The following is a 26,002-nucleotide window of genomic DNA, read 5'->3' as shown; positions in this document are numbered from 1 at the left end:
AGTCTCTCAGTATTCTTTCCCCATTCTGGTCCAGCTGCTCTCATAAGCCCCGGTTCATATTGCAGCAGCTGGGCTAATTGTAACACGATTTCACCCGACCGCCCCGCAGCCAATTTGCGGAGCCACGGGAGAGGCCACGTAATCAGTTTTCCAAATGTTTAAGTGAAGATGTTGATTTGATTTGTGATCGAGTTTTCCGTTCGTTCTTTGTCTTCTTCTGACATGTCCTTCAATGCTGTTGAGGTAGATATTAAGTTTAGGGGGCGTCTCACGGCACAAAATCGTTTTTTACCCCACGACTCTGTGATAGAAGGGATGCAACCTGAGATGTCCTGTGCTCTTGTCCTTGTGGCTATTACGACAATAGAGCTGCCAACACACCAAGGACTGTGAGAAAACGCACAATAGAAACACACAAACACACACCAAGGTTAGGCCGTCTGTCTGTATGAACTGTACACACACACACACACACACACACACACACACATCTGCTCCTAATGATCCACAGCAGTTTTGCCCATTGTGAAGTTGCACGGCATCGTCGGTTGCTCAGCAACTGCACAGAATGTTCAGGAACCAAGTGGTGAGGGGGGATTTGTGTGCCAGCCCCCCTTTAAACTTTCCACTGAGCACTTATGGACTGGACATGACAGGCCATTTTGAAATGCACTCCACTCTCTAATTTTAGACGAGCCGTGGAGCCCTGTCTGCTGATATACAGTGTGTGGCCCATGTGGGGCACTGGTTAAAAGAGTTTACTGAGGGACGTGTGTGGCTGATGAGCTTCATAGTCATTTACAGTGACACTGTACTAATTTGCCTGTAAACGCCTAGTAAATAATTCAAAGTGTTGAGCCTTCCACAAAATAGCCATTGGGAGTCTGTGGACTTGTTTTTCACAGCTTGGCAAGCTTTTCACTCATTGCCTGATCGTGTTTTTTTTATCAATCCTTGTTGCCTTTCCACGCACACTAGCTTTGTTGGCTGGCTGTGCATCCTGGCGACCACTCGTCACGTCTCTTAACTCCCCTCGCAGATCAGGTTTTGTGCTCAAAGTGTAGTAGTTTGAAACTGGACAAACTACTTCTGGACCGTTTTGGCAGTTTGGTGTTCGAGCTTTCTGCCGCTGAACCACGTTCACCTCTACTTTGTTGTATTTCTGACACAAACCTAAAAACGTGAAGAAAAATAGACTTTCTATTGAAGCTAATGAAGTTTCGGACCCGCCCGTCCTATTCCATGCATTGCATTGATATGTGTGGCAGACTTGCTCCTATCTGCACAGCAAACCCAACCTCGCCGATGTGATGTGACAAGGACAAACAAAACGCGGCTGCTTCATTGTCTCCGATCGTCTATTGTTTCAGTCTATTACAGATATCAAGTCTGGCAGGGATCGGATTGTGTTCCTGGCACCTGCGTCCCATCGAAAACAAACACAGGGGGTTGGTTTGATTTGTTGGATGATTTCCAATCCAGCTGTTGTTCCGGATGTTCGTGGGAGGAAAGGTGACGGAAGGGTTGACGGTTAAAACCATCGCTATTACAGCTGTGGACTTCAGCGGGACGGACAAACCTGAAGAGCAATTTCTGTCTATAAAATATTTACATTTACGTTGCAAAATATGCGGAAATATAGACATTATACTTATAAATTTGCCTTTTACCCGTTGATTGTTAGTTTCCATTGGACATTTACTGCATTTGTGCCGCTCCAAACGATTTCTCCCACTTGTTTTTTAGCTGCTGAATGTGTCCTTTCAAAGGGGACAGTGCAGGTGCTTGTTATCTTTCCCCATCTAGTCCATCTTCCCTCCCTCAGTAATATTGCCTTTTTATGATATTGTTTGTTGATGGAGCAGGTTTGTGTTGGCTTGGCATTTTTCCTGCCACTGGCTTTATGGAGCCAACATTTTCCACTGCTTCAGGCTGTTTACTTGGCCGTTTTTTTTTTTATGTCTAAAGCCTGTCCACATTTCTCGTCCAAGGCACTCTTCGAAGATTTCCAGCAACAGCTTCCCGCTTATTTTACAGTAGGCAAATTACAAATCAAACGCTGTGGTGTTGTGCACAGTTATTGTGAAGTTGGTCTGTAGGTCTGCATCCAAGCTTTTTGTTCTTCTGATGCATAATTCTGGGCGTGTGAACAACTGATGATGTCCATTGAACAGGGTGATAACACATGAAACCACTGCTCTGTGCTGTTCTTGCCTCTTGCAGCTGAAGTTGCACTGAGACTCCCACCTCCTTTTGTTATCCCCACAGGAAAATGAGCAGACATCACTCCTGCTGAGAAGGTTGCGGCCCGAGCTCGCCAAGATGCTATCGCCAAATTGCTACTGTCTTTGGTTTGCTGCACTCAGTGCAAGATGGTGCCTTTTGTGTTTTTGCCGATCAGGTGACGCCGGGGGATCGACGGATGGGCACGTGCTTTAGCAGAGCACTTGGCTGTTATTAAGGGCAAGATCAGCTCTGATGCGGGAGGAGATATCCTATCGCTCGTGTCAGCTCAGCGGCGAACAGCTTAATCCTTTCGGCGCGTTTTGCATCTGATCGGAGAAAACAAAAGCAAAAGACGCGATAGGTGTTCGTGCATTTGTCTGAGAAAAGTGCTGCTGCTATTTGGGTTTGTTTGTTTTTCAGCACTCCTGTGTGTGTGTGTGTGTGTGTGTGTGTGTGTGTGTGTGTGAGTGCAGAGGTGGGGGATGTCGTGAGGACAGGCGCCGGCTCATTTTTTTTATCCCTCTCCTGTGCGCCTCAATCAGAGGGGGCTTTGTCACCAGCTATCTGCCTGCCAGCGCTGGTTATTGTTATTCCAAAGTACAGAACAGTTAACATTTCTCTTGTCACTGCTACATCTCCCCCACAACATACTGGGGGGGGGGGATGCTGAACTTTCCCTTCATCTCTGTCTCGCGCCATCCTTCTGAGCCTCCCTTGCACAACGATGAAAAAAAAATAAAAAATTACCTCTCTATTTTTATCTTGTTCTATAATGATATCTGCTTTATAAAACACTGCTGCTCTTTTAATAAAACAGAGCCGATGTGCTTTGTTAAAAATTTAAGCTCTGTCTTAGTTTTCTGGGTTGTAACTCTGAGCTCTCCGCCCTCAGTTCAGCGAGTGCCAATGGTATTACACAGATGTGCTGGATGGTTTGGCTGCACGTGGGTTGCAGATTAACGGCCATGACAGGCAGGTGTTTATTAGCCGGTCACGTCTTAGCATGTGCTGTCGAAGCCCCCCCTGCCGAGAGAATCTCCCGTAAGCAGCGTGCAAAATAAAAAAATGAAATAAAAAAAAAAGAGAGCTCATATCAGCTCAAGTCAGGAGGGACACGTGATAAATAACTGTGTCCATCAGCAATCGTGGTATTTACAAATATCACTTGTAGCAATGATGAATGTCATTGATGAGCTGGATTTGGACTGAGTGATTAGGCCATTACCCCCGTGGCAATTAGCTTTAACTCTTGGCCACTGGCGAATCTGTAGGCGTGTGCCAGATGCAAGTGTCCCCTTGGACCTTTTTTCACTTGATGACAGGCCTTTCTGGGCCCATATTCCTGAGATTTATTTACCCTGCGAGAGGCTGGCAGGCTCAATCGCCCTGCAGTAAAGTCTTTTACGGGCTATGCTGTTCGATTGGGAGCAGCTCGTAACTCAGGCAGTCTATCAAATCAATGGGTGGCGTGTTGAATGCTGATTTAGGGCGGTAATTAGAGATGTTAATTGTTTTCATTAGTCAGGGCTGGGGGAGGGTAGATCCAAAGAGAGAGCTTGAATGGGCACTTCTGGGGCTCGTTGGGGGATTTCATCACTCCGAGAGACATAGAACGACCTCCCATCACATGCAGATAGCATCTCCATCCTGACACGTCGGCCAATTGACCTCCGTTGATAGAGATGCTGCTCACTCTTTGACCTGTGAACGACCTTTGTGTATCTGGCACAGAACCAGGAAGGTTACACGCTGATATATTGGCCCCTGGTAAATACAGTAATTAGCTGTGAGCTTAAAGATGATTTGCAGCAGAAGGAGAAAGTATTAATGAACAGCGGAGGTTGAGCTTGGTATATCACAGCCGCTGACACCTTCCTCTGCCCATTTGAACATTATTCACGGGGGCACATCAAAACCAAATTGTATTTACAAGCTCAAACCTCATAGTTTGAAACTGCTGTCAATGGAACCATATTCAGCATGAAATCATTCAGGCACATCTGTGCTGTAGCTGTGTTTAAAGGCTGAATAAATGGAATGGACAGTAGTGAATAAGTATCCATTTGCACTCAGCAGTGGTCGCGGTGCTCTAATTGAAAGGTGGCATGGACTTTCCGTGTTGTCTGCGGTCTATTCACATGATAAAGCCTGAAGAGGTTCATTTTAAATGAGGCCCAATTTGAACAGCGTGTCCACTCATACACACCGGTGCCACCACAGAACAGATACAAATGATTTCACCTTGTGAGATGAATTGCACGTGGCTGAATGGTGGCAAGTGTTTTCCAGACTTGCGCAATCATGGGTTTTCAGGATTGTCAGGTTATGGATCAGTATTTCGTTAAGATGTTTGGAGAGTCCAGATTGAGCGTCGACATCAGCGTCAGGGTTATTCATTTTCAATTACGGCAACTCAAAGTTGCAAGTTTTAGTTTACAAACTCGGTTCGCAACTCAGAAACTAGATATTTAGACCTTGTGACCCGAAGCAAATAACATTTTAAACACTTTGAAACTATAGTAAATTTAATGAGAGGATTAAAACTATAGAGATCCTGAAAAAAAGCATCATAATTAAAACTAATTCTAACTGTATTTTACTCTTTCTACAACACTTTGTTTCTACAAGACAGTTTTACAGAGCAAGCTTAAAATTAATATTTTAAGTTTGCTCAACTTGTCTTCACAGGATCAGAGGAAACTTTTTTACTCATCTTGTTGTATTTTTGTGTTTAACACAAGTCATGAGAGTCACAAGTGATTTTTCAATTTAAGCTGTGTTTACCATTCTTTAAATGACTAACGGATAAATCTGTCTTGCACAGAAATGCAGTGGACCCAATTTAAAAGGTTTACTTTGCCATTAATTCCCCTCCAAGACAACATGATTTATTGGACAACAAATAGTCCAACTGTTGGGACACTGACCTTGTAGTTATAGATTATGATGTGTCTAGAAATTAGGCCACACTAGGCGCACACACTTTGAATCGTTTGTTTCGTCTCGTTCCTCCCCTTTCCCCAAAATTGAAAGTGACCAACAGCTTTTTTTATACCTATATCCTGAGACCTTAAGGTTTACAGTGTGGCAGGCAGTTTAGTGTCGGCCCTCCTCTTGTGTGAGTGTGGAAATTTCACACTTGACTGTCCCCCTTCTTATCCCCTTCGGAATAGCGAGTACGCAGCTCGTAGCACTTATCAGTGACATTTTCATTGGCTGAATTAGTCCCAAATCTTACTATCTTTGGACAGGGGGAGTAGGACCTCCGTGACCCCTCGTGGAGAAAATCCTCGTCACTTCAGCTGACTGTGATTAAGATGTCTCCCAGCCCCCCCCCCCGTTCTCTGCCTTCTGCTTTTACCGCTCATTGCAGTTTTTCCTTGATGTGAGAAACGCTGCTCTGCGGCTTTAAAAAGGAAATTATCTGCAATCTGTCCATTTTAAATGGGGTTTTTCAGACTGAATGTTCTCTCGCTTTGGAGGGATGTTGATTTGTGTTTGTGATCTCTTTCCCTTTTCCACTACCCTGGGAAGTAGTTTATATGCAGTCACTCACTCTTTGCGCCTTACATGATCAGACCCCTTTTATTCAGCTTTGATGATTAGATTAAATGGGGTTAGACACTATGGAAGGCATGTATATTTCTGTAGGGGCGCTCCCTCCCTCCCTCTGTGCATGAGAAAGACTCTTCTTGGGAATATTTTGGGGTTGATCTATTGAAATCATGCAGTTATGATGGGAAACTGGAGGCAGGATAAAGGCAGACATTTGACCCTGGGCATAATGGGGTAATGTCTGTAATTACGACAGCTGAGGATGGACGCGGCGTTAACACAGCCACTACATCAAAACCCACACAAACACTTGTGCCCGCTGTGCCACCTCATCCAAGTCAAGCCAGTTGCCAGAAATAGCCCTGATTGGGCCCTGAATAATTCAATGTCATTCCCCCCTACCCACCCACCCCCTCCCTCTTCCTCCCCCAAAAAGGACTGGAGGAGCAATTGATGAGAGCGGATGAATATTTAATAGCTCAGAGTCTCTTGGACAAGCCGGGGCCTACGTTGACAAGCTTCGAGAAATCAAACCGAGAAGAGCGGGGGGAACGGTGGGTGGTAGCGCAAACACTTTGCCATAAGCAGCCAGAGCTATTTTGTCTCAAGCTTTTAACTTGCCACATCACTGCCGCTGCTTAAAAGTGAAGCAGCAACGTTCGGTTGACCTCATGACAAACGCCGCTATTTTTTCGATACCCTCTTTTGCCTCAGCGTCACATAAATTATTAACTTGTGGATGTTTTATAAATGCATTAAATGTTTTTCACTCTGACAAAAGCTTGTTTTATAACCAGTACAGTTCAACTTTGCCTCTATTTACTTTGAAACATGTGGCTACTTTCCCAGATGATGCAAAACTAAATGTCTTGCAGTTTTGCAGTGACATAACATGTGACCCCAACTGATCACAGTGTGGTTCTGTGATTGAGGTCAGATCTGCACTGTTTTAATTCTTCAGCTGTGCGTGAATTGAAAGAGGAGGTTTACTTTTAAATCGATGCGGTACAAAAGATTTTTATACAAAGGTTCACTTAATCCTTAATCATTAAGCTCATTCCACCCAAAACATACAAAGGCATTTTCAAATATGTTATTTTCGGTGGATAAATGTTAGACATTGATCTGAAAAGGGGACCTGTTGTCCGAGTCCTATGACTCAGATTGTTTTGTACCACAATTTTGAAACCTCGTTATGTTACCTTAAATGTCACATTCAGGAGCATGAGCCTGTAGCACAGAGACTTATGTCAGTAATCGATGCATTATAACAAGATTTTTCCTGTGGAATCATTGAAAGTTTGAAGCATTAGTTTGTTAGTGACTCTCAGGCCCAGTTTGGCATCTTGTAACTAAAAGGTTTTTGCAGTCGATATGATTATGGATTTTTTTTTTTTTTTAAATGTTGTTATTAAGGTCTATAAGGAAGCATAAGTCTGTCAAAAGTGCAACTGAATGTAAGAACAGTAAGTTTACTTTAATACATAGTGCTGCTCAATGAGTTTCCATCCATTTTCTCCCCAGTGTTTGTAAGACTAAACAAACGAGATATGAGTTCCATATCGCAGGAATGTTGTCATGTTGACTTAGTCCTGGCTACGTTTACATGGCCGACCAGTCTATTATCAAAAAGTCAAATTTGAAAGACATGAAAAGCGGTCTGGAGACAAGCCAAAGCCTAAATTTGGGGTGTAGCCTGTGTCATATAATATTGTGTTTCATCTGCGTAAAAAAACTGACATTGAAATAGTGACCAATGTAAAGAGTGATGGCTCATGGATAGACCCCTGTGTAGCTCCATCAGCAACCTCAGCTCTATAGGACTTTGTTGGGGCGACAAACTGGTGAGTGTGACGTTTGAAAGCACATTTGCATTGTCTTGTTTTTGGAGAGTTGGGCCGATGGCGTAGAGTGCAATTTAGGATCATCAAGCCTCTCTCCAAAGTCTCCAGGACTCCGTGTGATGTAACAAATGTGTTCTATTTGCGGTGTTGTAAGACTGGCCAGTAAAAGAAACGAAAACGTAGTTTATTAACATATAAATTACATCTGAAAATATAGTATTTAACAGTGGTGACCATGACTGGTGTTCAGTCAGTTCACGGAATCCATGGGTTTTTGGTTTTAGAGAAAGTGGAATTAGTTTCATTACCTCCTCTGTACACAGAAAAGGCAAGAGGTGTGATTAAATATTCGGTCCTCAGAGTGTTGATATTCATGTATATTCACCACGGAGAACACTTTTTGAAAATGAACAATCACAGACGGAAAGGTCACCGTTGTGCTGAAGTAGTGCATTATGGGAGTGGAATAATTGCTTTTCTCACATTAGTTCCTATTGTAATGAAATCTTGGCAGTGCCCGACACTGAATGACAGATTACGCCACGGTTCAATCACGCAAGTGCGGGTGTCGGGGGGGGGGGCTTCGGTGGTGGTGGTGGTGGTGCTGTAGGAAGGGCTGGGGGGGGGGGGCCGGGGTTGCGGTTGGAGTGTCAATTGGCTTTTGTTGAAAATTGTGGCTCTCCCAAGTCGCCACATAAATCATTTGTATCATTTTCAGTCCCTTTTTAACTAACGGCACCACTTTCATCAAGGGCTTGTGTCATTGCACTCTAATTGTTTTGAAGTGAGAGCTATTGTCTGCAGAGAGAGAATGAATAGAGCATAATGATTTGTAATATGGCATATTTAAAGACATGTGGTATGGCTGTGGAGCAGTAATTTAGTGGTCCTTTTTCCTTTCTCCCTGTCTGTCATGCTTTGTCTCCGAATGTGGGTGTACTTTTTTTTTAATTTTTTTTTTTTTTTTTTTGGGTTTGTGCGTGCATTGTGTGCACGGCAGTGTGTACTTGCAGTGAGTGCGGTTAAGCACTATTTCCTGGCGGTGCTCAGATCTTTGAAATCCAACTGTGTTAATCATGGTTTATGTGTGGGAGACATCAAACCTTCCTCTGCTTCGCCCGCCTCACCCGCTGGGTTACACACACACTGTACACAGAAAAACACAGACAAATCTCTCAAGGGCACCTTCACCATGGCCCCCTTCATTTACAAGGCTGACCATGGGCGATCAGTTATGTACTGTGGCTTCTCTCTGTTGGAAAGATGAATCACTTGACAGACTAGATCCTCACATTGACTGTCTCTTGTATATTTATAGCTGGATAAACTAATATCAACTGAGCACCAAAATGAGCATCTATGTACGTAGTGTCTGAAAGGCCGGCCTGCCTGGAGATTTCCCTTCAACGCAGCGCCGCTATTTCAACCGCGGGGGGCAAAAGCTCCGTGCTGCCACGCTTCAACTCAGTGTAAAATGAGCAGTCAAGTCGAGCTGGTCTCCAGACAGAAGAAAAGAGACAGCGTGGCAGTATGACAGTATGAAAAATGAGGTGAAATAAATACCTAATTACGTTTGTTTACCGACAGCATCCCCGCTGGAAATGATATCTATTCTGTTTGTCTTTCATTTTGTGCTAAAATTTAGGCTGATGGTGCTGCTTTTGTGAAGGTAAAGGATATATGACATGCCGTGTTCCGTGCTGAGAAGTTTTGTTAAAGCTGACATCTACCCTTTATGGTGATGGCTGGAAAGCATGTGTGTGTGGCGGGGTGTTAAGTGCTGGCCAGGAAGTGTGAAGGTGATTCCCTGGTGTATTTTTATGATAGAGGAAGTGTGTGGGATGAATATTTAAACATCCACTGTGTGTGTGTGTCTATGTATAAATGCCTACACCTGGAAGGTATTTTCACTCCAAAACAGGGAGTAAAGAGAAAACCAGGGAATCATGGTTGCATGTTAACAATAAACTGCCCAACGTCAGGCCTTTACGTGCGCCTGTCAGCCCAATAGCAATAGTTTTATTTCCCTTTCAAAATCGGTTAAATGCTTGTTCCGGAAAGGCTTCACTCGTACATAAACAAATTGAGAAACCCAGAAAACGTCCCGCCTCCATGAAACATACGTGAATTATCCGTTTACTGCGGTGGGCTACCCTAACGCTGATACACTGACTGGACAAACACCTTTTCCAGACAGCTGAATGCACCGTACACCATCTTCCTTGTCCCATCAACTACTGTACTGTCGATCTATGGTTGGGTGTCTCCTTGCAGCAGCTAGCACGCATAGATGCAGGAAGCCACTCGGCTTATTAAGTTGGATTTGAAATGTTGACCTTCAACTTGCTTTCTATGGCTCCAGTTTCAGGGATCACTGTTTGCCATAAAACATCTGTTTGCATTCTCTACAATACAATATCTCTATGCCTTTAGCTGGAAGATGGGGGGTGTCCTCCAGATCATGTCATCTCTCACAAAGATATGTTAATGTGTGAAGTGTACTAATATACATGTATTACCCAAACTAGTGCCGTAGAGTACAAGTTGAAAAATTAGTGAAGTCGACCTTCAATGCAACAAAATGGCTCAAAGCCGAGCTACTGTGTCACAGTCAGCATTGGCTGACTTGGCTTTGAGCAAAGGGCCATTGTAATGTAGAGAAGGGAAATGTGTTCTGTGGGAACCTCACAAACGTGCTCACCCATGTAGAACTTTCTGCCAGCCCACTGTCCCTGCTTACGCAAATGCAACCTTTATGCTAATTACATTGATGATGATAAAGAGGCCAAAACGAGGTGAGGACGAGGGAGAACGGCTTTCCCCACCCTCACAAATAAACTTCCACACATGCAGACCCCTCCTTTCTTTATGCCGATTTACAGCTCTCACAATTAAGCCAACTGTGAAACGCCATTTATGCAGCGGAGAGATCCGTAGCAATTATGCTTGGAGGGCACTTCTCCGATGATGCAGGGGTGACGGGATGTCTTGGGGGGGGGGGCTTGTAGGGCAAGGGCGTGTCCTTGATTGCCCGTTGGGTTGCATTTACTGATCAAGGGGGGATTGAGCCAAGGGAATTTATCAAATACTAAAGCAAGAAAACAGCCAAATAAAACTCCCATGGTTACAAAAAGAAAAAAACTTCCTGAAGTGTCAAAGAGATTTTGAAGAGAAACTCGGCGTTGAAGCCGAACATCTGCTGTCAGATTGCTACAGGAAGCAAAGCTGATAGGTGAGCGTGTTACGGAGGAAAGTATGATTGCTGCAGTATTATTTTTCTCCAGTTCTCTGGTCTGGGGTTGCACATTACCTCCGTATTCACACCAGAGCTGCTTCACAATTTCAAGAAAACAAACACCATGACTTCTGAAAACAACATCATTTTTATTTTATTACTGTGCCACGGCGGCTATTCCCAGACTGAGGTAAACTTTCAGCCGTGTGACACTTAGTAAGGCGAGGCACACTCCCCCCCCCCCTTCCAAATACTAGTGCGAATCACTGTTCTAACATTGGTTTCCAAATGTCAGGATCACATATCTGATGTCTTTATCACCTGATTTGTGAATCGCATTAATAAAACCCACCACACACAGTTCTTAGTGCTTATATATCAGGACGCTAGTTAGAGCTTCCGGCGCTTGCGTCCACTGATCTCCATCCCTCAGGACCTCTCTTGATGAAGACCGATGCGTCGCGTCAGCCTCCATCCCTCGTCACACTCCTATGCACACAAAGCCCCCTCGCTCTGCTCTTCATCCACTGCCTCCGTGCACAGTCACGCCCGGTGCAGCGCGAGCTCCTGTTTCTGCTGGAGCCGAGAGAAGAAGAAGATGATAAAAGATAGTCTTTTGATCACGGGATGTGTTCTGGCCGCTGTTCCCCTGCACCCCACATCCACAGCTCTTTGTCTGACACAAGGTTGGAAACTTGTGTTCAAACGTTGGGGTCTAAAGGAGCAGCGTTGTCTTAGAGGTGACGGGAAGACGGATAATTTACTTACAGATATGACTATTCATAAAATGTGTCTGCATCCAGTGGATTTACTAATGATACAGTTACAAATTACCCGACCTTATCTATAATTGCACAATTTCTGGAGCAATGACCAATTATTATGGACAGTTTTGGAACAAAATGAATGATTTTGATATTTGGGCTGGATACTGTTGGACATCTCCACCATTGGAGACCATCCAACTTATAAATATCACCCTATGGGACCGTCGGCAGTCAGCGTACGATCTGACTGCTACCTCCACAATGCACGTCCTCTTCAGAGGGGACAAGCGGACGAGCACACATCGCAGGGTTGGCAGTTCGATCCCCAGGCCCCTCTACTTCATATGTGGAAGGGTCCTTGGGCCGGACACTGCATCCCAAGCGAGCGCCTTGCATGGCAGCTCTGCGGTCATGGATTTTGTGAGCGATATTGCAAGGTACAAAAAATGCTGTGTAAGTGTAGCATGCGCTTGCTTTTAGTTTTAGAACAGTGATACACATCCGAAGGCCGTGAGCTGGATACATCTTCCCTTTCAGACCACTTCAGATCGTTTGATCGAAACTTTAGCAACTAAAAATTCAAAAGTGGATCTCTGGTCAAAGGTTGTAACTCCACTGGCCGTAACTTGTGCAAGTGGGTCTCAAGAAGTTTCCACGGGTCATATGCTAAAAGGTTATCTCAGTGTTAGTACAGCGTTGCAAGAAATAAGGTAATAAGCCAGAATTCACAGCATAGTACGATGAGCTTTTTTTCTTCATTATTATTGGTGTCAACAAAACATCATCTCTACTTCATGACTCACAGTTGGTCTTATTTCTGCAGCCACGTGTCTCTTCTGCTGTGCCATTTGGCAGCTGCTCCGTTGCCCCATTCCAAACCCCCCCCCCCATTATTCTTGGGCCGGCTGTCGCCCACTGATGCTGAGTGCACCACTCCCAGATGTGGTTATCCGTGTCTCCGCCGTTATTTTGCTTGGGAAACTTGAATTAATTAGAGGTGGCAACAGCAGTAGTGTGTGTGTGTGTGTGTGTGTGTGGATAGTGGCTCCATCTGCATGCTGCCTATTAAATGCATGCGACTGTGGAGGGAGTGTATCTGTCTGTGTTTGCATCTGCGTCTGTCAAAATAACACCCGAGATGGACGTTCTGTATTTTGATAAAATCACTGGCGACCTCTTCCATGTCTCCACACTTATCTGACTGTAAAACACACACACACACACACCCACACACAGATCTCTTTTTGAGTTGTCTTCTCTTTCCCTCTCACATTTTCTTTCATTGCCATCCAGCGCATTGATGTTATAGATATGAAAACCTATCCAGCAACAATCCGCCTGATCTTCTGGCTGATATATCAGAGGCAGTGTCTCTCTTGTCTGATTCCAGCAGCAATAAAGCACAGTATTCTTTTTAACATCCCTGCAGATAGTGCAGTTTCTCTGCCTTCATATGTTATTTGACAGATAAAACCAATCTTTATTCTCATAAAGCATAAACTAAAGAAGAATGAGGCTTTTTTTTTTTTCCGAGCAATTCCTCCTCAGCGGCTGCAGAGTACACAGTGCCACCTAATGAGGGTTCAGTATATTATCTGAAATGCATAGCTCTCATTAACAGCACGCTCTTGAGCCTTGAGTTGCCCTGTTCAATATGCTCACAGATATCCACCTCACTAACCATTCAGTGCACATCACCGTCCAACCTGGTAGGTGTGCACACGCGTTTACCAGCATTTTTTCTGCTTTTCTGATATGAGATCAGGCAAACAGGATGTATCTAATGCCCAGTGTCTCTGTAAGTCCTCAGAGTTTGCCAGGATCCCCTCTCCAGTGCCTTTGTATGCAGGAACAATGCTCAGTAGTTTTAGCTAACGAAGCATCAATCTCTCCAGAAAACTGTGCTGCAGGACATTCCGGTTTTGTGGGAAGTGGCTAATTGGGGAGAGACCCGCTGGTCAAAAGCCTTTGCAGTGGGTTTTATTCCAGAGACGGGCTGAAGGCTCCATGACTGAATCCAGATCCTCTTCCCTTCCCTAATAACCAGCTAAAGGAAAGTGGAAATTTGCCCTATGGCAGGAAATAAGACCAAAGTAGCTGCCGTGCCTTCATTAGCCGTCTCACTTTGTCGATGAAATCTGACGAAATCGAGGTCTGAATTTTCTAATGAGAAATCAATGGCTGCACAGCAAGAACCCCGAGGCTCCGCTGCTCCTGCACAAACACACACACACACACACACACACACACACACACTCTGTTCCTGTCTCGCTCACTTAATCCTACTTTCTCTCTCACTTTCGCCTTCACCGCGTCCTGACTCCTCAACATATTTCTCAGACTTTACTTTATTACGATAAACATCATATGTCTTCCTTCAAAATAAAGATCAAAGTGGCTTATTTACTTTACTGGCCCATTTTTGCTGCAAAAATCTTTGTGTGTGTGTGTGTGTGTATTTGGAAAGTGTTTCAAACCATGCGTAAATGCTCTGAGTATCTGAGCAGAGCTGTAATGGTGATCCTGCTATCTGCACACTGCACTGTATCTGTAAACTAACAGATTATTTTTTATTTTTTTGGAAAGAAAATTGCTTTTAGCGAAACAAATCACCCGACTGACAGGAGGCGACTGTCAAAAGAAACCACCCTTTGAAATGCTGTTATTTAGCGTGAGAGGGCCGAATGTGTCGTGCACCATCGCAAACTACAGCCAGCTTCCAAGATTTGTGCCTCCTCTGGTTATCAGAATGTGCAAAAAAGGCTCCAGAAAGTAGTCGTCTGATTGATTTTAGTGCCTTTCTGCAGTAATTGTGAAGGAAAGGAGTAAAATAGCTGCAGGTTGACTAACAAATTTGATACTTACTTGGTATTTACACCTTGTGCTGCAACACCATCTGCATGTTTCACCCTTGAGGGATATTAATTATGAATACTATGACACTGACATGATGATCACTCTTCTCTCCCCCCCCCCACCCCCCTTTCTTTTCTCTCCTCTAGGTAAGCCATGCATCCTCCCTTCCCTCCTCTGAACACGGCTGCAGAGGAGCCCTGTGTAATAGTCATGAGTAATGTAAGGCTTGTTTGTCGTGATTCATCCTAATTATGTATGAGCATCATATGGCGAATCTGGTTTGTGCCATAATTCATGAAGCACTGTGGTTTATTCATTGTGTTTGTGGTCTCACGCAGTTTATTGGGATGCAAATTCAATCATTATTTGCTGAGTGAGAGATAAAAGGAAAAAATAAACAGTGTGTGTGTGTGTGTGTGTGTGTGTGTGTGTGTGTGTAATAGTTTGGGATTTGTTGGCTTCACAAAATCCCCTCGCATGCTTAAATACTGTTTATTTGCACATTTTCATGCATTAGCATAGTTGATATCTTGTTCTTTTTTTTTTTTTTTGGGAAAATAAGTTATTAATTTCTGTGCTGCCTCAGTTTAGCACATTGATTGCATTTTAAGAGAGTGAAACTAGACCCAAAACCATAAGAAGAAGCATTTTCCAGTGGTTTAAAGTTACAGCTACCTTTTTTTTTTTTTTTTTTTTATTTTATGCAACTTTACACTTCCTCTCATGCACATCCTACCCAAGCTTTCAGATTCAGGTTAGCAGTTCCCAATCTTGTTGCTGCACGATCCCTTCTTAAAAGGCAGTGTCTAGTTTTGACTCAGTGTCATGGTCATTAAAATGTTTTAAAAAAAAAAGAGAGAAACATTAATTAAAAAAAAAAAGTAGTACTGTACATTAAAAAAAGTATCTCCCCCTCAAATGACCTCCTGAACAATGAATACCAAGCCACTAATCCCTTTACAACCCCAGGGTTTAGCCGACGATGACGTGTTCAGTCCAAACCTTTTTATTTTTGGAGCCGGTAGCTTATTGACCACTGAGGCAGTGCTGAGGACAGCTGATAATGTCATTTGAATGGTGTCTGACAGCATCAGAAGTGGGTGGATTTAGCTTGTCACCCACTGGAGGGCTCATAACCTTTAAGCCTGTACCTAACTGTACGTGAAGTAGTTACAAGTAGCTCCACTTTGACCAGGATCAGCTGGAAGATCCAATTTTAGCCGCAATGCATTAGTACATTTTGCCAATAATACTTAAATATTGTACTGGTTACACTGATGTAAGGATCTGAGTACTGCCGGTCTACGATGAACAAAGCTAATCAGCTGTCAGAATCACGACAGATTAGTGACAAAGTTGCAAGCTGTCACAAAAGAACTTGTTTCTTCTTCACCAGTCAGAAAACATACACTTTACTTGACAACCTTTCTGTGCCGCGCAGATAAGGGGGAGGAAATGAACTGACCCCCATCCTCCCCGTGGTTCCATCAACATTTAATTCATACCTGCCAAATATTTGAACCTGGCTGCTGCTTTTCATTTTTGGCTAATTAGGGTGCCTCACTAGGTATTTGCGTGCACACACACACACACACACACACACACACACACAATTCAGCTTCATCTTCATCCTCACTCTGTGCATGAACACACACACATACACTGGCACTCTTTGGTTGATTGTTGAGGTGGTTAGCTACGCGGCATTAAGCGGTGACCTTGACTGGCTGTCCAGATGTTGCCATCAACAAAGTGGGGTCACTACGGCCAGGGTCACGCGGAGGCCACCATCAATACACTATTATAGCCATTTTCTCCTCTTTCGATTTCAGTGTGAGGGTAATTGGACCCGGCTTGTTTTCTATAACCGTAAAGATCATACCCACAGGCGTCGAGTCCTCAGCGGGGACAGTCGTTTACATATTTCTTTTGAAAGGTGGAATCTCCCAGCACCATTTGCGGAGTTAATGAGGCTCCGAGTTGCCGTCAAAGTCAGGTTTTCAGTCGGACTTTCTGCTTTCACGCTGAGCTTTTTAACTTTGTGAGGGTTCACCGGGACGAGGCCTTGAGGAGAGTCGGATTCGATTTAACATCTTCCTGTACGATTTTCCTCCAACACCACGTACAAATGTAAAAATCCTGATGTTTATTATTTAAAAATTGAAAAAGAGAGTTCAAACTGGGTCAAGCAGACATGTTTACTTAAAAAAAAAAAAAAAAATCAGTTAACACCAGCATGCCGTGGAGTTGAAACCGGGAGAAAAGCTAAACAGAATATTTGATTCCTGTGCCGACTTCAAAATCATGTTGCTCTCTGGTACATGGATAGAAAACGCAGCAGCCCCAACTATTCCTCTAGTGATTTCCTCCCTGTTGGCGTCTGTACTGACGTCTACCTGTAAGTGCACATTGTGTTTTCGTTTTGCCTCTTGGGCTCTCAGGCCTCTAGAGAAACCCAAACTCTGTTCAACACTGCAGACTTTGTGCCTCTTCTTTTAAGCGGGATGAATTTTCATAATGTAAAATGTACCAACTGTAGGTGTTTGGGTATGCGAGTGCATTGGAATCAAATACCTCATCGTGGATTCCCGTTAAATTCTCCAGAGCAACTGATGCTTTTTAGTTCCTCTATGGCTTCTTCAGTCCCACCACGAGGTTGATATCTGAGTGCAATGTTTAAAAAAATAATTTAGTTCGTTTTTTTTAAGTTTAGTAGCCATTTGTTTAGCTTTTAAACTATTTTCTTTCTAGTTCCTCATTAAAGAAATAAGGCTTTTATTTTGTTAGGGTTTGTTTAAAACTCACACATCCGATGGAGACATATATATATGTATATATATTATATGAACCCTCACAACGTGTAACCATGGTAAAGTTTCCCATCATTATCTCCTCCACAGCCTCACTGAGGCGATAGTGTAGCTGTGGTCTTGTTTAAATAGGCCCAACAGATCAATATTTTATCTGATTTCAATAACCTCCATCTCTTTCATCCATTCACGCCTTGTAATTCCAACCCTTTTTTAATCATTTAAATGAGTTATAGTAGCTGTATTTTTAAAAATAAGTCACTCGGAATGAATATATGACTCCTAGCAGCTCAAGACTGTAATGTGTTGACAGTGAAATTATCTTAGGTGCAAGGAGAGTTTTACTTTTACTGCTTGATTCTGTGGAACTTATAATCTTTCCTTCTCTTTCCTCTTTGGCTGCGGAAAACTGTCAGAAAGCATTTAGTAATACAGACTAAACTACAAAGGTCATTTGATTTGTTATTTCAAACCATAAATCCATTAATGGCCAGCTTTTATTAAATGTGGCCAGAAAATATTCCAGACAGATTCCCTCCAAACGTCAAATCCTAGAGTGAAATTCAGTGCTTCACAAATAGTTCAGAGGAGCAGGCAGAGGATTCAGCTGAGGAGAAAGAATATATAAAAAAAAAAGGCCGAATGGAGAAAATTGATTTCAAGTCCATGCTGCAGGTGTAGCTCAGGATGGTGAGATAGTATTTTCGTGCTCTGTAGCAGTTTCCACTGAAGCTGATGATGGACCTGGGTTTCAAAAGTAGATCTTTATGCTTTGGTGTACAGTGAAATATCTCTGAGAAGTTGCTTTTATTGGACATTTTTTCCAATCTGACAATGAGAAATGGTTCTAAATAGTTTATTTCAGACGGGAAATGACCGTGGTTTGTAAAAATAGTAGATCAGCACTTTATGAGCTGTCGTGTTCCACTGCAAAATACACATCTTTGAACAAGTCTTTGGTCTCTTTCTGGCTTCGCACTGACTCGCAGTCAAGAGGTTTTGATGACCCAATCAGTGTTGAGGCCATGTTTTCTCCATCTGTATTGGATTCCTGCCTTTACAGTGCCCCAGAACCGATCTCAAGCTGTCAAATCCCAGGTTTGGGTTTGAAACACTTGGGTTTGAAAGATGGGTTATTTCTTCTGGTCTGCCAGATCTGGGCCATCGCAGGGCATTTTTGACACATGGGGCAAGATGTTTGCGGCAAGTACCACAGTGACTTTATGAGCCCGACTAGAAGTCTGCACACATTTACGTAAAAAAGCGGCTTCTGTCCGGTTGCCAGTGTCCGTCTTGGTCTTAGGTTTCATGTGCAACTTGTTATTAGTCTCCCATAAGTCTTGATTATAGGATTGATCTTTTACACACAAACTTGAGGTTTGGCTTAGTCTAAGTCTTAGTCTTCATGTTTTGGCTGAAGGTCCAAATGCTAGATTAGTGCAAGTTTGGGGGAAGTTCCGACCACGCATCAGCGTTCGACACCTGTTGGGGTAATTTGAGAATGAAATTGCCACGCTAAAGTATGAAGACGCTCTCATTGCTTCGGATACTTTCCTTATCAGACAAATAGAAAAGTAATAAAAATGCAGTTTGATTTGCCTTTAGTGCATTTGGCAGAAACATCTCAGACATAACTGTTGGAGCATTCTCTTTGAGCCCGGATTGACCCCTTCCTGAAGTTTCAAAACTAGAAGCATAAGTGGCGCTTTCACAGTGAGTTACCCCTTAGCAACCATGTAAAAATATAAGAAATGTCCCCAGTGACACTGCAACTTCAAGCCACGTCTAGAAATCAAACACATCGGGGAGCGAGCGTCACATGTTCTGCCAACCGACAGCCTGACAAAAATCAAGGGAGGCAGAGGTTCACAGGCAGGGAAAAATACTTCCTGTCTTTGTAAGTTCCAGCGTGGTGTACATTAATTCAAAGTCAAAGAGGGGAAGCAGTGGAATTAAAGTGCCATCTCCCCCACCACCCCCCACCCCCAAGGACAATAAAGAATTAAGGTGTAAGGAAAAAAGAGAGGAGAGAGAACAAGGGAGCTGGGGGGAAGAAAAAAAAAAAGAGAGTAAAAAGTAATACAGAGCTGAAAATCTTTCACTAGGCTCATTCTCTCCTAATGTAAGGCTCCCGTGGCAGAGAAAGAGAGGGAGAGGGGGCATGTGTGGAATGGCTGATGAGCCCCCTGCTGCTGTCGCACAGACACACGATGATTCCTCCATATTGGCCCGCAAGGTTGTTAAAAAAAAACACATTAGCCATCAGTTTCAGGGCTGACCGCCGTGAACTTTTGGCCCTGCGTTGACCGATGGGCTAGAGTGGGCCCACGGTGAGCCGAGATGGACCCCTTTAATCAACTTCCTGCGAGCCAAAGACACAGAATGATTGTGCCTGTGGCACCGAAGCTGTGTGTGTATAAAGATAGTGGTGGGCTGGGGTTTGGAGACTGTCGCTGAAATCCCACTCAAGTTGGCCTATATTTCTGTGAATTTCAGTGTTATTTGCTTTTAGAAAAAAAAAAAAGTCAATATCACACTTTGTTTTCAATATTAAATTCTGCTTTAAATACAGCAACGTTTCTCCTGTGTCTCCATCAGTGTTTCACTTTCAGTTTCAGTTTTTCAGCTTTCAGTCCAAACGTCTTTGTGAAAGGTTCCTGGCAGTGCAACTTTCACGACTCGACGCTTCCACACGGACGAAACCAAAACGGCTTGTCGTCGTCTTCCACAACCGTCCACTCGACCACGGCGCTTATAGCTCAAAGGTAGTTTGCATTGGACCACGGCTTGAAATGTGGACAAATGGACCAGTTTCACACCATTTACACACGTCCGCCATTCGGCGACAATTCATTTGAGCCGCTGACAGGTTGCTTGTGTGCATCCGTGGTAATTTGCTCAGCTGATGACTCGTTGTTGGGTTATTAGTTCTAAATAAATTTGCCTTTCAGCAGTCGCGACGTTTAGAAAGTGCTGTCGGAGTTGGCGCGGTTGTAGCAATGGCTTCCTCTCCACTCACTTTGACACCACGTCCCAGTTGGAGCTCCACCAGGTCCACTCACAACACGCACACACACCCCAGCGTTGCATTTGTCACACTCGATACACTCCCTAGACATACCCACCTACATCCGCTCATCAAAAATGTTTACCCAGCGTCCTAAAACACACCTGACACACGCTCCCTTACAGCAAAACCAAGCAGCTCCGTGGAGTCGAATCCACTTGAGAGCATGCGAATTAAAGTCGGAGACGCGCCAGGAAGCAGTGTCTCTTCATATAGTGTGCAGGCCTGTGTATCACCAGCTAAAATGCTTGGCTGTGGACCAGTAATGATGAGTGACCGCCGAGTGGCTTCCGGCTGTGTTAGCGCTGGAACTTCACATCTCCAGTCCTGGGAGAGAGCGATGGAGAGGGGAATAAGGGAATGCAGCCCGTCCACTTTCCTTTCTCCTCATCCCTCCTTCCATCTTTGTCCCTGTCCCCACAGGCAGACTGCAGATTGATGATCCCCTTTTTCTTTTATTTAAAAGATCGTACCACATAACTGCCTTTCTGTCCCTGACCCAACTCCCTCCCTGACCTGCTTATTGTTGACTTTGGTACATCACACATCAGGCCCATATCAGGTTATGGCCAGATGTTTTAAACACAAATTGATTTCCGCTCATTTTATTTATTGTTTTGATCATATATTCGACAATTCAAAAGTCCCAAGTATATGCTGGTTCACAAAAGTGAAAACTTACAGCTTTTTCTCTTTCACCTTCTCAAATGCAATTTGTTGCTATATGTTTTTTATTATATTTTTATTATATAATTAGATTTGGGATTTGATTCTTCATCGATTCTACTCATTGTCCAAAAAATAATTTGTCAAATTCAGTGAAAGAACGTAAAATATGCATTAGTTGTACCTGTTGAACATATTTTGTTTGGGCTAAACAACTAATTTTAAATTACAAAGTCAAACCTATTTTTTTCAGTCTATTAGAGCAGTTTGAATATTTTGTTCACATCCCCTTTTTGGCTTTAAAAAGTTATTCCCAAGCACATGCAATCTTCCTTAGTGAAACAATCATCATTTAGCAGCATGATTAAACAACTCATATACGTGTAAAAACGTTAGCTCTGCTGCAACAATAATGTGTTTCTCTAACAGCACAGTTAAAACATCGTTTAATGCAGATTATGAATAGAAAGCTTTGTGTTCACTTTGTGTGTCCATGCGAGTGCTTTAATGTGGGTACTTTGCCACTGGCTTGTTGCAAGTTCACCGAAGCTAAATAAATGCCGTGGCAAACCGTGTCGAACGGATCGCTCTCAGCGACTGGGTGAGATTGCATGATAGATAGATTTCACACTCTGGTGGCTCCCTCTTTATGTTGGCGTCACACCAGCTTTGGTGTTTTGTCAGGGAGCGTAACAGGTGATTATTCTACTGGGCTTAGACAGGGAGAGGGCGGGATGGGGCGCTGGGAGGGGGGAGGGGGGGGGTTGTACTGTATTAGCATGGACTAATTATGAGCAATAATGAGGGATAAGATGTTTTTGGACATTTTGTTTGTTGTTTTAATTTTTTTTTTTTCAATTCATATTTTTTTTTTAGACACTTGATGTTCGTCTGTGGACATTTTATGTCTGTGTTTGGACACTTGTCCAAATGTAGTGTATGTTATGGGTTCATGTGTGTCTATATTTGAACGTTCTATAATGTTTTATATCGTTTAACAGAGCTTGATTAAAACAGCAAGTGACATCACACGTTTTGCTAAAACTACCAGTTCCCTCGATTAACTGAAACTCTGCCAGGGAAGTTTCACCACAACATGCTCCAATGTCAATATAGAATTGTTGAGGCTTCAATTTCTTTTTAAAACTTCACCCGGCACTGCACAGCTGGGGAGGGGAATGGGCTGTTGGGGGTTCAACTGAGCTACAGCCGTCCCACTAAGCCAACATTGTATTATTCGTCATTATTGGTCCATTCACACGTGTAGCTAAATGAACAAGCCACAATTAAACTTATCGTGTATTTTTATTTATGATTTATAGTGTCTCTAACATGCCGTAATGCCCCTTGACAAAGCATCAAAGCAACCTTTAGCATTTTTCCTGCCACCACAAGCTCACATCCTGTGAAGGCTTCCTACTCCTCACCTCTGCTTTAACACGTCTGACCTTCCTGCTCCGTTCTTAAAGTCCTTCTGAGGCAAGCTGTGACCACAAAGCAATTAGCCAGAGAAGTCTAACTAGCCCAATGAAAAACCTCTCTGACTCCACTTGGGCTTGACGGATTACGAGGTGGGGGCACCGAGCAGTTTGAGTGACAGCTGACACGGGGTTCATCTGCAATGGTCTCATCGGTGTCATGGGTTTGTCATTTTTGGCAGCAGGTGATCAGTGGATCTACAAGGGCTTCTGTGCGAGGGCCAACAAGAACAATGCCAACGGTTACACGTGTTCCAGTGAACTGTACAAATAATATTTTGCAACAATCGCAAAAGTTTCCATATAAACACACGCGCGCGCAGGATGAATGACCGGGTCAGACAGAATGGTTTTTTGTTCCAGGTCTGATCCTCCATATAAGGCTGGACTTTGACCAGCATTGAGGAGCTGTTACTCTCTCTGCTCCCGCTGGACCCTCATTCTTTCCAGCCCCTCACACACACCTGGATTTGTATTGTATTGTTCACATGGATTCCGCTCGTTGCAGGTGTGCAGTCGAGCGTGTCGGCTATCGGAAAGCTCAAAGGCAGCGACGCCGTGCGAGGCCGCACGGCTTTCAGCTTCGATTAAATACGCCAAGCTACGTCAAATCTGAACAGGTGGAATTCACACACTAATCACAGTATGAGCTGGGATAAAGGGGTCATGGTGCAAGGCCATGTAATGTGGACATAACTTTACTGGGAAATCCATTGATGACACAAACCATGAATTCTCACCAAATTGTGCTTCACCGGTTTTAAACAGGGCACCAGCATCTACCCTTCTTTACGATTCAGGCTGATCAAACGCGTATCGCTTTGACTTAAATCCTTTGGTTAGGATGCACGCCCCCTGAATCTCGTTACAAAGGCCGGACAAAAGCAAACGACAACCTGCGAAATGGAAGGCAAGTTGTGCTCACCGCTGTTGGCGCCACTTAAGGTTGAGGAAGCTGCGTGACACACTGTGTTAGGCCGGAATGTTCAATTCTCCTCAGTTCATTACATGAAATAGTATTTTGGCAGCGTCGGTGCCGTGAGCAGACACGACTCCTCGCCGCTCCCCATCTATCCCTCACCCTTTCTACTCCCAGCCTCTTTTTCCCGCCACGTTTCCAGTGCAGATGGCTGCTGCAGACGGTAGAGTGTGTGTTAGTGTGCGTGTACGCGTGCAAGCGCGTCGCAAGGCCCAACATAGATCAACTGTGCTGTGGCACACGCAACACACACTAACCCAGACTTAAACTGTGCAAAATAAGAGTGTGCGGAGACAAACGGGAGACGGAGTCCAAATATGCAGTGTGTTCGGTGTTTGGCTGTAACAACACTCGCATCGTCCTGCGAGCCTGGTCCCACTGGCAGCGTTGTCGACTTCCCTCACTCCCCCAGCTGCTGTACGCGCGGCGTCACCTCGGGGATGCTCTCACAAAGAGAGCGCCTAATGAATGTGGAAGATGAGAATACCAGTTTGATGAACTCTGTTACTCAATTAGTGCAATTAATTTTCCTGTGGCGCCGCCGAGTAAAATGGAGTCACGGATGATCGAGCCACCGTTTCACTATCTTATTTTATTCCGAGGCAGCTGCGTGTGGGTCTGCATGCGTGTGTATCAGAGAGGCAGCGAGGGAGAGAGATTTTCAGAGGACTCTCATTTTGTTTGTGAACGGAAAAAGAAATTGTGTTCCCGCTTGTTCACTGCACAAGACTAGTTTTCGCCTTATCTTCTCTAAGCTAATACTATTCACGTCTGATTTAGCCTGAACTGAATTACAAATCCGTATGCGTTGAAGAGATGCGGGGTCTCTGTGAAAGGTTGATTCACTGTGATATTCTAAAAAATGAAGTGATATGACGGAATGGAATAGAATAAAACTTATTTAATGCGATCCGGAGGGAATTTGTCTCGAAGTCGACAAAACAACATATTATCTTCGTGTTTTCTGCTCTGTTCTGTGTTTTTGTCTTTGGTGTCTGTAAGATGCCAGATGCCTACAATTTCCTCCTGGATTAATATCTATCTACAGCACCTGCCTCACATGAGCTTTGCAATAGCAACGACTATTAAAATTCAGAAAACAACATTTACATTGCATCCATATTCATGCGCATGGAGCAACTGCTAACTTATGTCTTATCCTGTAGAGCTTAAAGTAGAAAGAACCATCTTTTTTTTTTATCCATGGGCGGATTATGAGAATACGGGGCTGTGGGCACAGTCAGGTAATGGCCCCCTCCTCCTTAGGGGGCACCCAGGTTTAAAGAGACACAGAATGACAATAACTGTCAAAAAGTCTTATTATTATTATTTATGGTAATTTTTTTGTCGTTTTTTGATTTGTTGTGTACCTTTGGTTGCTTTTCATCTATTGTGAAAAGCAACAAAGGAACACAAAGGTTCACCTTGTGCGTCTTTCTAGGTCATTCTCCAAGGGTTTCTTTTGTCAGGATGTGAAGTCATTTTGCTATGATGGAACTTGGTGTGACCTTCAAATGAGAACTGTTAGCTTCTGCGTGAAGTGATTGCTATGGATAACTGCCCCCCTTGACCTCCCGAGCCCCTGGGCCCGCGTGGTAATCTACCGACTTCCTAATTAACTAATTTCAAGCGTTCAATCACACTTTATTAAGCGTGGGGCACATAGGTATGAAGCCTCTTTCCGATTATAAAAATAGGAAACTTCCACCACAGTATGTGCTGCTGCAGTGCTGCTGCGGGTGGGACAATTTAATAAGATACTTGCCAATAAAATGATGACTAATTTGAATAAACTCCAGCTAATGAGCTAATTTTCAGGGAGCTAATTCAATAAGTGCCACATCGAGTTACGCACATTCAAATGCACGGTTGGTCTGTAGGAATCAGGCATCCCACATCAAATGTTAAGTTCAAAACGTGGAAATAAATGTGTTTTTGACTACTTAACAGCCCCCGCAGTGTAAGGCCCGATCTGTGCCGAAGTCGGTGTGTTTTGCTGAAGCCATTTGGCCAGACCAGCTTCTAGCCGCCCTCTCAGACCTGTTACCATGCAACCACGTCAAAAGTGCCTGGCACTGGAGGGCCAACAGGCGGGCACCCGGCATGCCCGCAGATGGAAGGGCGGTCAGGACAGGCTGTGAGAATGGTACCCCTTGCTATTCACACGCGCGCACACACACGCACACGCACACAGAGCTGTCGACTGTTGCTTTGTGTGCTAACAGCCAGGCTCAACTCCCACTCTACTCTCTGACAGGCTAATTATTGTGACTCGTGTTGAAGCAGTTGGAAGACGTTGTTCTCTGGTTAGTGAGTTGTTCTGCAGGTAGATACAACATCAGGTGACAGGAGGGCTTATTGTGTTTCCCTTTTCTTTTTTTTCTTTTTTTTTTCCATTCTGAGGGGAAACACAAGTTGTGATAATTAATTTTAAATATACATAAAAAAAATAAATAAATAAAAAACAGCTGAAGAGAGAAATCAACACACATTATGCAATTCACCTGTGAGCCAGTCAC

The 26,002-nt window shown here is 43.8% G+C and overlaps 1 protein-coding gene across 4 annotated transcripts in view; it reads left to right on the top strand.

The window, feature by feature from the left end:
• The window catches only part of LOC137125707 (receptor tyrosine-protein kinase erbB-4-like), a 207,808-nt gene that overhangs the window by 43,141 nt on the left and 138,665 nt on the right, over window positions 1–26,002 (top strand). The window contains exon 1 of one of the 4 annotated variants that reach the window (XM_067501594.1): window positions 14,640–14,702. The exons of the other annotated variants lie outside the window; for them this stretch is intronic. The gene's annotated coding sequence lies outside the window, so the exon portion shown is untranslated. Of the gene's footprint in view, window positions 1–14,639; window positions 14,703–26,002 lie in introns of those variants that run through there. 4 annotated transcript variants of the gene reach the window in all.

This window comes from Channa argus, chromosome 4, assembly GCF_033026475.1.
Source record: "Channa argus isolate prfri chromosome 4, Channa argus male v1.0, whole genome shotgun sequence".
NCBI lineage: Eukaryota > Metazoa > Chordata > Actinopteri > Anabantiformes > Channidae > Channa > Channa argus.
Note: the sequence above shows the minus strand (reverse complement) of the source record. Positions and strands in the feature narration are given on the sequence as shown.